At 31.9% G+C, this 14,593-nt stretch overlaps 1 protein-coding gene across 1 annotated transcript in view; it reads left to right on the top strand.

Moving 5' to 3' along the window:
* Positions 1-2,077: 2,077 nt before the first annotated feature.
* Positions 2,078-14,593, top strand: part of LOC143204253 (MOXD1 homolog 1) — a 110,598-nt gene continuing 98,082 nt past the window's right edge. The window contains exon 1 of the mRNA XM_076416792.1: positions 2,078-2,218. The gene's annotated coding sequence lies outside the window, so the exon portion shown is untranslated. The remainder of the gene's footprint in view (positions 2,219-14,593) is intronic.

Raw genomic sequence — 14,593 nt, 5'->3', positions numbered from 1 at the left:
GACTATAATTTTTATTCGAGCTGCAAAATTGTTTCCTTCACAACTCTTGCAATGTGTGGCCCAATGTTTTCATACAAGAAGAGATATTTGAGTCTGTTCCTCGGTGGTTTTTTTGGCTATCATGCCTCATTGAATCTATGTTAATGTATCGTAATAAATTAAGATGATGCTAAGTATATCTAATGTTAGATGTAATGAATATAAAATAACTGTACAATTACGTCTAATACATTGTGATCACTAAAATAATTTTAATTGCAGTCAATTTCTTCGAGACTATCCTTTTCTAGGAGAACAATCTGCAGTTATCCTTATTATTATTATTATATATTTATATTATAATCTGAAAAAACTTTTTACGGAAATCTAAATAGGACTTGTTTGAATTTTGTTTCAATTTCTTTTTTCAAGTTTCCAACCGAATATCGAAAGAACAATATTGGTTTGACAGTGATGTACTTATCAATCGATATGGACAAGTAATAATCAATGAGTGTTGTATCTGGTAACTATGCTGAATGCGACTATAATTTTTATTCGAGCTGCAAAATTGTTTCCTTCACAACTCTTGCAATGTGTGGCCCAATGTTTTCATACAAGAAGAGATATTTGAGTCTGTTCCTCGGTGGTTTTTTTGGCTATCATGCCTCATTGAATCTATGTTAATGTATCGTAATAAATTAAGATGATGCTAAGTATATCTAATGTTAGATGTAATGAATATAAAATAACTGTACAATTACGTCTAATACATTGTGATCACTAAAATAATTTTAATTGCAGTCAATTTCTTCGAGACTATCCTTTTCTAGGAGAACAATCTGCAGTTATCCTTATTATTATTATTATATATTTATATTATAATCTGAAAAAACTTTTTACGGAAATCTAAATAGGACTTGTTTGAATTTTGTTTCAATTTCTTTTTTCAAGTTTCCAACCGAATATCGAAAGAACAATATTGGTTTGATAGTGATGTACTTATCAAATGATATGGACAAATAACAATCAATAAGCGCTATGCCTGGTAAGTATGCTGAAATTCGAGCTGCTAAAATTTATCCTTCACAACTCTTGCAAGATGTGGCCCAGTGTTTTCAAACAAGATGAGAAATTTGACTCTGTTCCTCGGTGGTCTTTTTGGCTACCATGCCTCGTTGAATATATCATATTAACGTCAGTAGATATCTGCAGTATTAATTCATTCGGTTTTAACATCTCGTGTTACACTATGTCTTGCTAGTCCCACCATATGTATAACAAAACTTTATGGTAACTGTATGGATGAATTTACCTCAGTTCGGAATAGCATGTTTAATCAATTAATGTGGAAGATGTTTTCTCTCCTTTTAAACATTTCCCATTGCGTGTAAACGCCTGCATATAGTTGACTCATCAACCGTTAATTTGCCTAAAACTTCTTCGAGAGTTTGTGCTGGGTTTTCATCAAGCAGCCTTAATTCAGATTTCTAAAAGTGTTTGATGCACTTTGGCAGCAGGTTTCTTCTAATCAAATATCATAACTAATGTCGAAAATTCTGAATATATCTGTATAAATATGCCTGTATATACTGAATTTACAAAAACATTTTTGTAGAACTCAATAATACTAAAGTAAAAGTTGTTATTTTACCCAGAGAAATGTCAAAACCATCGAATATAACAGTTATGTTAGGTTGCTTACAGTTATGCTTCACTTTTTCACCAATAAATATCATTAATCAAAATTAACCCAAGCAACTAATATTCAAAAAAATGTATTTACATACAAAAAATGGACAAAATAATATATATTAAAGACTACAGTTCAATACCTGAGTAGTCGTTATTGAAGAACTTGCTAAGAAATACCAAAATAAAAAGTAGCCTACAACTAGCATCGTACAACGGACGCGCGCCCACCCATTGAAAACAATCTGTAGGTAGCCGATGGCTGACGATGGCTACACCGTCGGAAAGGAAGAGGGTTGTCCCTCGGTAACCGTCGAATGGGCATGGGTACCAGACCATCGCACAAACGCTCACCGGTCGGTACTAGTCACTGTCGGTTCTTCAGTCTTACGCCGGTACATTTCACTGACAGGATGTTCGTTATGGTTGACGATCGGAAAAGTTAAATAGCACAACTTTTGTTCTTTTTGCTTGGATTAACGTTCAGTGTGTCTCGCATAGCAAACATTATCGTATTTGGATTTGCCGCATATAAATATATTCGCAGGTGAGTTTCCGTTAATTGTTTGCAGTGAAATAATTGTGGCGAAGGTACTTGTTGAAATGCTCCTGATGTAATAAAGAATAAGAATAGAAATTCTAATTTAAATATTAATATGAAACATTCGCATAAATTTTAAAACGTGCTGTGTTCGCTTGTAACGATTTTTCCTATGCGCATCACCTATAGCACCGATTTCTTGTATTTTCTCAAAAGATTAACTTTGAAAATGTTAATGACTTTTCTATTTATATAGACGATATCATATTAGAAATACTTAAATAATCCAATAAATCCATTGTATCGTTACATATCTCTATATTAATATAAAATATAAAATATTTATTGTTTTTCTGTGTTAATTCAAATAATATAAAATATACTCCTTTTTGTAAAATAATATAGCTAAGAAATGTATATATAATAATTTCAGTTTTTTGTATAAGATGTTAATTTGAAGAACAATAACAAAAGAAATAAGAATAAGTTTCTTAAATAACAATACTCGAAGCATTTTTATAAACCGCATTCTATTTTTTAATACATCATTATTCATATAATAAAATAATAAAGTAAATTATACGTTGGAATATTAATCAACTAAAATCACAGTTATATGTAATACGACAATAAATGATTACACAGATGACAATTACGTCACAGCAGTATCAGGTAGGATTAATCTCGAACTGTCCATAGTAAGATCTTGCTACCTGGTCATAAAATTCATTCGGTTTTCTTTTTAACGCTAAACGTTGTTAATATTATCTTAAATACTTCTCGTTTTGGATGGAAATCCTTCTGTTAATCTTTACATATATTCTTTTAATTATATGTTAAATTAGGTAGGCTTAGTACAATTTTAATTTAAAAAATTAATGTATTACTATTATTATATCTCTATTACTTATACCTCTACTTGCTGTTTTATACAACAGATTATATTTGCATCAATACACAGGTATGACGAGTGTAGTATGTAATGTATGTGTAAGAAATATATCGATCTAGAACGACATATTTCAGATTGTAAAGTAAATGTGCTGTCAATTACAAGCTGCTTGAATCTGACTAAACTATTTGGTGTTTGCAAAAACCCTCTCAACGGTGAAATCACTTGACAATGACGGAATTATGATTTTAGCAGAATAATAGCATCATGTCATAATGTCATCGATCAAAGTAGCACTTATATAATTTATTAGAACTTGGAATATATTTGATTAAATTCCATTTTAAAAAACATACAAAAATATAAATTATTTTTTCTTCAATCCTGTATATTTAATGAACACTAATATTACTTAAATGCAGCACCGCAATCTCAGTTTTTTTCTTATTTATGATGAATATTAATACTATAATACTATTTCAAAAGTATCATTCAGTCATTTTCAAATGTCAATTTCATATTATCACTTTTGATTTAAGTGATTATTTATTTACTGTTAATTAATTCAAATTATATTATAAATAATAATATGTTTTAAATAGAGATAAATACCTTGTCAATTTCATTTAAAATATTTTTAAATTTTCTGTACTGGTTTATTTTCAAAAGTATATATATATATATATATATATATATATATATATATATATATATATATATATATATAAAACGTTTATTAAATTAAGTATTAAGAATCTAAATTATGAGATATAATTTTTTCCCATTATTTAAAGTGTTAATAATCTTAATCAAGTCAATGTTTAATTATGTATAAATTGGGTACAAAAACCTATATTGAAATATCTATATCTGTAATATTTCTGATTAATATTTCTATGAAGCATTACTCTATTTTCTAAAACTAAAATAAATACTTTATAATAGATTTGAGATACAAAAATATACTATAATGGTTTCATCATTGTAATTATCATTAGAATAATGTAGCGAAAGTAGCCAAGTGGATAATACATATTTTTCATTATAATTATTTTATATATGACATGTACAAATTCACTTTAGTAAGTAATCTTCCTAATTTTTTTTTGTTTGAACTTGTTCATTAACTAGATGTGGAATAAACGTTTTAGTCCATGTATTTCAATTATTTGTAGTGTAAAATTATTTTGCAGGAGATAGAAGATAAAATAAGAGAGTATGAAACATATAATATTATCGTCATATGTATTCTGAGCCTACATATTTGTTGATTCACATATTTCTCTTAAAATATAAACTGCATTTAAATGATATTAAAAATCTCACAGTGTTATATTAATAATGAATATATGTACAAAGCAAATGGAAATTACGTTACGAAGTTAACAGAATACAATAATAAAGAAGCAACTTTATTTATATATTCTAAAACGCGTTTCATCCTTCCGCTACGTTTTTCCCATGAGCATCATTATATTCTTCACGGTCTTTTACATATCTCCATGAAAGAACATTTTAAAATATTCCAGGATCATATTTTAAAAAGTAACTTCATAAATTCTAGCATGTGCAATAATCATTAAAACGGTATAGAACTAATTATGGGAAGTTGGTTTAAAATTGATTTATAGACAGAAAATTTGAAATGGAAAAATGACTTTCTACCAAATTAATACTTCATCACCAAAAATATCATATTAAAATTGTTATTTTAATTATTATTATATTTTAAATTAATGATTTTAAAAATAATTATTAGTACTTCTCTTATTGTATGTCTACTTGATTTTTATGTCCAATGCAATGAAGAAGGTTGCTATATATATTTTGAGCTCTGGTAATACTCAGTGTTGTTAGGCTTCAGTTGACGTATCCAATTGGAAGTTTAACCTTTGTACAATAATCCTCTTCAGAACGTATTTTCGTTTGAGCACAATTTATATTGTTTACAGTGACTTGAACATTTTTTTCCAGTGAAAAAAAAAGTATGTAAATATATTCGTAACATCATGTTAAACAAAAAGCAAAACACATTAGAACCAAAATAAAACAACTATGCTGGTTAATCGGAAGATACTCTCAACTTAATCTAAAATAAAAGAGGTTGATCTACAATACAATTATAAAGCTAATTCGGACCTATGGGTTGCAAATATGGGATTGCACTAAAAATTCTAATCAACTAGTCATACAACGCTGTCAAAATAAGATTCTTCGATTGATTACCAATGCCTATCGCTGCGTAACCAACGAAGAACTGCACGATGACCTGGAAATCAAATGGATTTGCGAAGTTATCCAAGATTTCGCCTTGAAACACGAAAGGAGATTACTAAATCATACTAACGTGGAAGGAATACAACTGCTGGACAGCGCGCGGGATGTCAGGAGATCGAAGCGAACAAAACCATAAGAACTTATATAAAGTGTATACATTTAGTATACAAATTATAGCTATAAGTTTATATTTATAATTTTATAATTGAGGAATACATATTGATGTATTTACTCGCACTCGTCTTGCTTGTGAATTAATCATCAAGTACATAGAAAAAGTAGTAATAAATTAATTGTAAATTAAGATTCTATTAAGCGTATTTAGTAAAGATGTTATATAACAAAAATATGTTCGTGCGGTGATCTTTTACGACTTGATAGAAATTATCCAGATAGAAGTGCATAAATCAACTTTTGATGACAAAACCCCACACTTCTAAAAGTGTGTTGATTAAGAGCCACCTGCAGAACCAAAAAAAAACGTGGAAGATAATGAAACGTGAATAAATCTTGTATTATTGAACAGCAACCGAGCTCACACGCTCAAAGAACATTCAGCTCAACTATTTGCTGACATTCATATGCAATGAGAAATATAGAAAAGAAGGGAAAATGCTTTGTTTGGAAAATATCAGCAAAAAAACACCGATGAATTTCAAGCCTTGTCCAGTTATTAATTATTATCTATTAATTGAACAATATCGTTATACCAACAAAATCACATCAAAGCAAACAGGCAGTCGCTCAAGTAGAAAGTATAAACTCGCACACGGTTACTAAAAGCATGTCGTAAATTAGCTTTTTGTCAATTAAAATAAGTGTATCATAAATTTTATTGATGTTTAACAGGATTCCTGCTGAATTTAAGCAAATTTGTACTAAAAAATGCCGAGTAATTGGGAAAGTTAAACAGCGGTTTGACCTGTTTTCCGATGGTTCCCCCTAAAATTTGATCAAATACGTACCGTTAGTTAGCAAATTAGAACAATGTTTTATAGAAAAGTATTTATTTTTGAAAAATAAATAATGTAATTTAAAAATACGTTTGAACAACATGCCTTTTATATTATATTGTTTCTGTTAAACTTTTTTAGAAATCGAAGAACAATTTTAATTACAAATTAAGCACATGCAACTGTGCTTAATGATAATTAATAATAAGAGTTGCTTCAGCATGTGTTTTCTTGCGTTGAATATTCATAAAGACATATCGTTTTTTTTTCTTTAAATAAAATGTACCGTAACACTGCTGTTGCTTCTAAAGTTGGATAAAAGTATGTACGGTTTTTCCTAATTGATGATTCTAAAGTCCTTTATATCGTAGCAACACTTATTGAATGAAGTCAGGTAACAGCGCTTTGAAAGGCAACAGTTCAGAGTATATTCTAAATAAAAAGGTGATTTGTTTCCACCAAAACCAAACGAACCAGCCAAAAATTATTGGGCTTTCTAAAAAGGATCAAGAGATTATAGAAAGTTTGATTTGTTGATCACATTTTGCATTATTATTTTCGAAAAAGGGTAAAAAGTATCACAAGCTCATCGAAAACTTTTTTTTTTTTATTATTACTCTTCGTGAGTCCACAATCTGCCCTATTGGCAATAAGTATTTCTTCTGTTTATATTATGTATACATGGCATGTAGAAAATCACTTCATTAAGCAATCTTCTGTATAAAATATTATCTTAATTAATTAGTCTTATTCTAATGCTTATTCTAAACTCTACATATGTCCAGTAATCAGATCAGATGGTGTTAAACGTTTTAGTCTACGCACTTCACTATCACGTCGCATATTTAGCTGATTAGCGAGTACATTGGGATGCACTGACACTCTTTCGAAGTACTTCACACAAACACGTTGGATTACACTCGTTATAGGTTCTAGAGGAATATCGCGTTGTATCACTTTATTTGAAATATAGTACGGAGCATCAACAATGGCACGCAACACCTTATTTTGGAACCGTTGAATGATGGATATATTGGATTTGCTAGCGGTACCCCATAGTTGAATTCCATATGTCCAAATGGGCTTGAGTATAGACTCATACAGCAATACCTTGTTATCTAATGATAACTTGGATTTGCGCCCAATGAGCCAATACATTTGATATAATTTTAGTCCTAGTTGTTTCCGTTTAGAGAGTATGTGCTTCTTCCAGGTTAGGCGTCGATCTAAATGCATACCAAGATATTTAACATGGTCTGCTTGGGGGAGTTGGCGATGATTGATATTTACTGGTGGACATGTTCTTCTACGCAGGGTAAACGTTATATGCGTGGATTTTGATTCATTGGCTTTAATGCGCCATGTCTTCAACCATAATTGTATTTGCTCCAGGTGGGTTTGTAGGTTTATTGATGCTGTGACTGGATCTTCATGGGATGCTAAGATTGCTGTATCGTCTGCATATGTTGCCACAGTAGTTATTTTTATGGTGGGCAGATCAGCCGTATACAGAAGATACAGTACTGGACCCAGTACACTACCTTGCGGAACTCCTGAATATATGGGATTTAATTCGGTATGTTCATCGCCTTGATTTACAATAAAATGTCTGTCAGTGAGATACGATTTTAGTAGCTGATAGTCCGGATGAGGGAGAAGTTTCTTTAGTTTAACCTGCAAGCCCGTATGCCATACTTTGTCAAAAGCCTGAGATATGTCTAGGAAAGCAGCCGAACAATATCTTTTGGCATTTAGGTCAGCGTTTATTTGATTTACAAGTCTAGGCACTTGTTCTATAGTCCCATGCTTATTGCGAAAGCCAAACTGATGTTCTGGAATAATTTTTCTTTTTTCTATTATATAGTTTAGTTTTTTTATGTATAACTTCTCGAAAACTTTCGAGATTATTGGTAATAAACTTATAGGTCGGTAGGAGGTCACATCTTCTGGTATTTTTCCTGGTTTAAGTATCATTAATATTTTAGCTACTTTCCAGATACTAGGGAAGTAATTAATTCGTAGCATAGCATTAAATATATATGTTAATAGTTTTATAGCCTTTTCTGATAGTTCTTTTAAAATTTTGCCAGTAATTAAGTCATAACCAGGAGCTTTTTTAATATTAATCTCTCTCATTATTGTATGTTTAACTTTTTTGACCGTTAATTTCTCGTGCGGTAAATCCATTTGAAATGGCGAATCTAGAAAGCTAGTAATTTTATTTTCGTCATCTTTATGTAGCTGAGACTGGAAAGGTTTAAAAACATTTTTTAAGTGTTTTGAGAAAATGTCGGCCTTCTCTTTATTGCTTCTCGCCCAATTATTTTCGCTTGTTTTAATAGGTGGGTTATGCTGCTGGGATCTCCTAAGCTTTTTTGTTGCTTTCCACAACGAATAGTCTGTAGCCTCAGTTGATGTCAAGTTTTCTAGGTATTCTTGAATGCCTTGGTTCTGTTCGATTTGGATTAGATCTCTCAGCTCTTTTATGGCCCTATTAAATTTTCTTTTATTCTCTTCAGTCCTTTGCTGTTGCCAATTTCGTCGTAACTTTCTTTTTTCTGCTATCTTTTTCTGTATTGTACATGATATATGTGTATTTTTTCTTGGAAATGTTTCAATGTTGGGAGTCGCGGAATATGCTGCCTCCTGTATATTTTTTGTAAGATTTATTGCTGCTATTTCTATATCCATTTCAGTTTGTAACGGTAAGTTTAGAGAGATATTTTGGTCTAAGTTTTCTCTAAATGAGGGCCAGTTAGTTCTATTATTGCACAGAGAAGGGGGTTTATCTTTGATTGTAATTTTTGAAGAAATTGTTACTATTATTGGTGAATGATCAGAAGACAGGTCGAAACATGATTCTGCCTGACACTTTTTTGGATCAATATTTTTTGTAATACAGAAATCTATTGTATCTGGTTTTTTATTTCTGTCTGAAGGCCAATATGTTGGTTCACCAGTAGAGATATGTTGTAAGTTATCTATCCTTATGGCTTTGAGCAGTTCTCTACCTTTTGAGGTTATTATTCTTGAACCCCACATTAAATGTTTTGCATTATAATCTCCTCCTGCTATAAATCTATTACCTAGCGTACGGAAGAATTCTTGAAATTGTTCTGCCTTGTTGTTATGTTTGGGTGGGCAATAAATCGCAGAAATTGTTAATGGTCCATGGGCTTCCTCTATGGTTATACTGTTGGCTTGCAGGTAGTCTTTGCGGAATTTTTCTTTTTCGAAATGCTTTATATCATCTCGAATTATTATGGCTGTACCTCCATGTGCTTTATCATCAGGGTGATTTGTATGATAAAGCTTATATTTAGGAACTTTCAAATAATTTTTGTCCGTAAAGTGTGTTTCGGAAACCATCATAACGTCAATATTTTGTTCAATTACGAACATTTTTAGTTCCCTGGCATGTTGTTGGAGCCCATTGGCATTCCAGACGGCGATTTTGTAGCTATTGGTTTCAGGCATTAGGCAAGTTTGCTTACGACGGTTGTGAGTAGACCAAGCATCGTACTCATTTGATCCATTAGTTTGGCCATCATATTTTCTAATCTTGAGATGTTGCTAGTTTCAGTAGGTTGAGATATTGTCTCTCGTTTTTGTGCTGAACCATTTTCAACTATTTGGGCATAAGTTATGTCTGGTTGACTTGTTCTGGTGGGTAGTGGTAGATTGGTAGTAGTGGATTGTTTTTGTTGATGCCTTTTTTCCCTTAAGGCAGGATAGAGTTTCTGCTGTAGTTGCTTGTGAACTGCGCAACCCTTGTAGTTCGCTGGATGATTTCCGTTACAGTTGACACATTTCACTTTTTCATCGCGAACTTTACGAGTACAATCTCCTGTCTTATGTTCTCCTGCACATTTTACGCATCTATATGATTTGCGACAGTAAGTCTTTGTGTGCCCGTGCGCTTGACACCTTGTGCATTGTGGTATAATTCTTTTTATATGTGGTGGTTCGCATTTAATAATATTATTTTCCAATTTGGTGATTTCATACACCGCCTTATTGTTTCCATTAGGTTTTATGTCTATATAAAACATAGGCAGAGGTTTTTTTGTCGTGTGATGTCGTATATTGTGAATATTTACGACCTCGTGTCCTTTTTCAGCTAGTGCTACCTTGATGGTGTTAAAGTCCGTCCCGTGATGTAATCCTTTTAATACGAATTTAAATGTTCTCTCGGATTTTGGCCTGAATGTATGGTATTGGGTGTTTCTTTCATCTAATTCTTTTATAAGAACTTTAAAGTGATCCGCTTCGAACAATTGGATTTTAATTGTTTCATAGCTCACTGTTTTAATTGTGTAGTTCGTAGTAATGGTTTTTAATAAATCATGGATGTTTTTTATTATTCCTACCTTATAGACTGTTATTGGTGGTGGTTTGGGAACAACTTTTTCAGGGCTTGGTTGTATGTTCTCTTCAATTTCTTCCGACAGGTTGCTAAAACTGTTTTTTGTCTCTATCGGTTTCTGCAACCAATAGTCACTGATTCTTGTTTGTTTCCTCGCGATTTCTTCTTCTGGACTTCTCAATCGTTTTTTGTTAACGACTGTAGTCCATTCTGATGGTGGAGTTTGCGTTATTGCTGTTTGTTCTAATCTTATATCAAAGTGTGCAGGTGATTTGGTTGAATCGCTATTGTTTGCCATTTTTTAATTTTTAATATTTTATTTAATTTACTTCCAGAGGATAAAAAAAATAAAATAAATACATTGTTTATTTCACGCACTTCATTTTTCACTTACGTTATTTTAGCACTAGTTTTTTTACTATAAATACAATAAATGAATTTCAAAAGGACTGTTGTAAAATAAGATGAAATTATTTTAAACACTAATAAAAATGAGATGCAGTCCTTTTGTCTGGTCACGTAAACACGTATTCACTACACTTTAGGTCCACTGAGAGACGGATAGCCGCATCTGTTATGCGTTTTTAACACTCAATTAAATAACCGTAATAAAATACTGGGTTTTTTTAAAGAAAGGTATCTTTTTATAGCTTGGACCGTATTGAAAATACGTCTTCACCCTACGAAGGTTGGAACTGAACTATCGAAAACTTAAAAAATTTAATTTTAAGGATGAAGTTCGTCATGATAACGTGCGAATACGTGTGATTGAAGCGTGGAAAAGATTCACATTCGATTGCAAAGCTAAATTGACACCAAGGTAGATGATACCAGTATTTCGTGAGTACTTTGGGCATGATGAAACACCTAATTTAACTGTCCACTGTGAACTGCTTGAACCACTTTAAGCAGGTAATTTAAAAATGGCGAGGAACTGGTTTATAGGGAAGGTCTTCCATCGAAAGGACCCTGGACACATCTTTAATGATTAGTAATTGTTTTTTGCTACATCTGACTCCTAGTTGTTCAAGCCGCTACAAAAATGTCTTAATTGTATAAAGCTGTCTCCAAAAGAGAATTATGAAAATCACTTAGATCAGATGCGGGACCATTCATCTTAAGAGTTCTACAATGACGACATCGTTAATTTATCAAAAAGTGACAAAATATTATCGATATTTATTAGATTCGCCACAGTTATAATGGCAAAAGATGAATTTTTATCTAAGGCTATAGAACAAGTACAAGTAACGATCAACAAGATCTACAAACGGACTAGAGACTGCAAAATACCGTTTAATAGCTCCAAATCTGTCCATGTTAATTTTGCGTTGCAGCGAATTGACAAAAACTTAATTATATCTCCTTGACGGATGCCGGATTCCTCAAGCAGAATCGGCTAAATACCTCGGAGTATATCTCAATGGTAGGTTAAACTGGAAACATAATGTGCGACAGGCAGAGCAAATTAGACTCAAAGTCAAGCAACTATACTGGTTAGTCGGAAGATACTTTCAACTTGATCTGAAATCAAAAAGATTGGTTTATCATTCAATCTTAAAGCTTATTTGGACCTATGGGGTGCAAATATGGGGTTGCACTAAAGATCAAACCAACCGGTAACTCAGCGCACCCAAAACAAAGTTCTACGGTTAATTACCAATGTTTATCGTTACGTAACCAACGAAGAGCTGCACCATGATCTCGAAATCAAATAGATACACGAAGTGATCCAAGATTTCGCACTAAAACATGAAACAAGATTGCTAAAACACAGCAACATATAAGTAATACAGCTACTGGATAACAAGCGAGAAATCAGAAAATTGAAGCGAACCAAACCACATGAACTAGTTTACTGTATAAGTATATTTTTAAGTTTAGCTTAGGTAGATTAGTTTTATTTTAATTTCGGAAATACATACTGATGAATCTATTAGTAAAGAATCAGTAATCTGAATCTATTAGTAAAAAATGCGAACTATTATTATTAACAATTATAAACTGTTAATTAATTGTTAAAACCAGTACTTTTCACATATCTCTGCAGAAACTTTTATATTTATTGTTATATAGTTAATATGGACATTGTATATGGACACTAATAATGGGACGTCCAAAATTACATTTCTATCGTTCATTACTTTTGTTGTTTGATTGAAAGAAGTTTGGCGCCGAAGCCTATCAAATCGTTTCAGAAACTTATGGTGATGCTACTTCTATATACCCCAATTGCCAGTTTTGGTTTGAACGATTTAGAAATAGTGATATGAATGTAAATGACAACGAACGGTCTAGAAGACCAGAACATCGTGACTGACATTAAAAATCCGGGCTACAACGGCAATCCCTAGCGCAAAAATTAATGGATGAATTCAGGAAAGCCATCCAGTTAGGTACCGAATCAGAATATTCATGACCAGATAAATTAAACTGTTACTAAGGATGTTACAACCGATGCCAATGACCAAATGAATTGACGTTATGTTGCAAAAATAGCAATGGTTTTTCTCTCCCATTACAACGCTTGGTGACACGGTCCAAGGATACTGAAGGATATACTGTTGCAGCTCGAATGGGAAGTTCTGGCACCCATCGTACTCAACCAGGCCAGGCGTCCGGATCACCACAGCAGGATGCAGCATAGCTTGGCTGGCACACGATGTCAAAATTCTGAAGACACGCAACAATGAATCAATGACTGGATTATCATGTTACCAGAACTGCTGGAAAGAGTTGAAGAGTTGTGAAAAATTATGGAAAATATTTTTGTTAATATATATTTTTCCAACATTTCTCAATAAAATGCTTTTCTAAGTCAAATACAATCAGAGTAAGCACCTAATATATTAATAGATTTACTTTGAAAAACATATTTTTTCTCCAATACATTATAATTACGCTTAATAATAGATAGTTTTTTATGGAAATTAAAACTTTCTTAACTATTTCTCAATAAGGACATGTTTCAGGCCGGAGACTTACTGAGTGATAATGTTGTATACTAAACATAGATGATGTCTCAAAAGAAAATTTATATTTGTTCATATTTGTTTATATTTATGTTTCTTCCATTTAAACATTTGTTAATACTAAATTACCTAAACAAACATCGACAGATATCAGATTGGACGAATTAAGTAATACTTTCTCCATGAGATAACGTACAAAACAACAACAATACAAAATTTAGTATATCCCCAAGGAAATAGGAATTAACGGAAAAAAGGCAATTTGTTTCGCTATGGCTTGGCTTAAAAATGGCCAACAGGAAAGGTACCGTCGCCGTAACTAATCACCCTAAATCGTTTACGATGGACAAAGGGTGTTATCAGAGCTCAAGACTTGATCTATAAAGAAATCTTAACTGCTGCGTTTGCGGAAAGATCGCCTCGTAAATAAAACTAAATGCCACAGATACGTTGGACCAGTTCGTGACTCTATAAAATGGCGAATGAAGGTATTTCTGGCCATGGAATAAATACTTGAAAAATATTATACGAAATAGATATAATTATAGATGAAATAGCAACAATTTCAAAACAATTTATGTACATGAATATGAACAATATTTGATGAAATTGCATAGGACTAATATTAATAACCAGAAATAGGTATTTTTTATAAGATACAGCATTCTACATGAAAAACTAAGAGGGCAGTTTGGTGAGTCAATAACTTTTTAAATTTTCCATGGAGTAACTTTAAATGCAGCACTGCTGGCCTTAACTGCCATCTACTAATAGATTACTGTAAGTTTTTGAACAATCCATTAGTTTTAGCTTGGCAGAAATTGACAGACTGGCAGAATCTCTTTAATTAAAAAAAAGTATTTGAAAGGATTTATATTATTAAATGGCAATATCTCTTCAATAAGTACAAACTTATAAATT

The sequence above is a fragment of the Rhynchophorus ferrugineus genome, unplaced genomic scaffold (genome assembly GCF_030347505.1).
Source record: "Rhynchophorus ferrugineus isolate W39M unplaced genomic scaffold, kcgeb_rfMv2 rfM1, whole genome shotgun sequence".
NCBI lineage: Eukaryota > Metazoa > Arthropoda > Insecta > Coleoptera > Curculionidae > Rhynchophorus > Rhynchophorus ferrugineus.
This window is presented reverse-complemented; position numbering and strand designations above follow the sequence as displayed.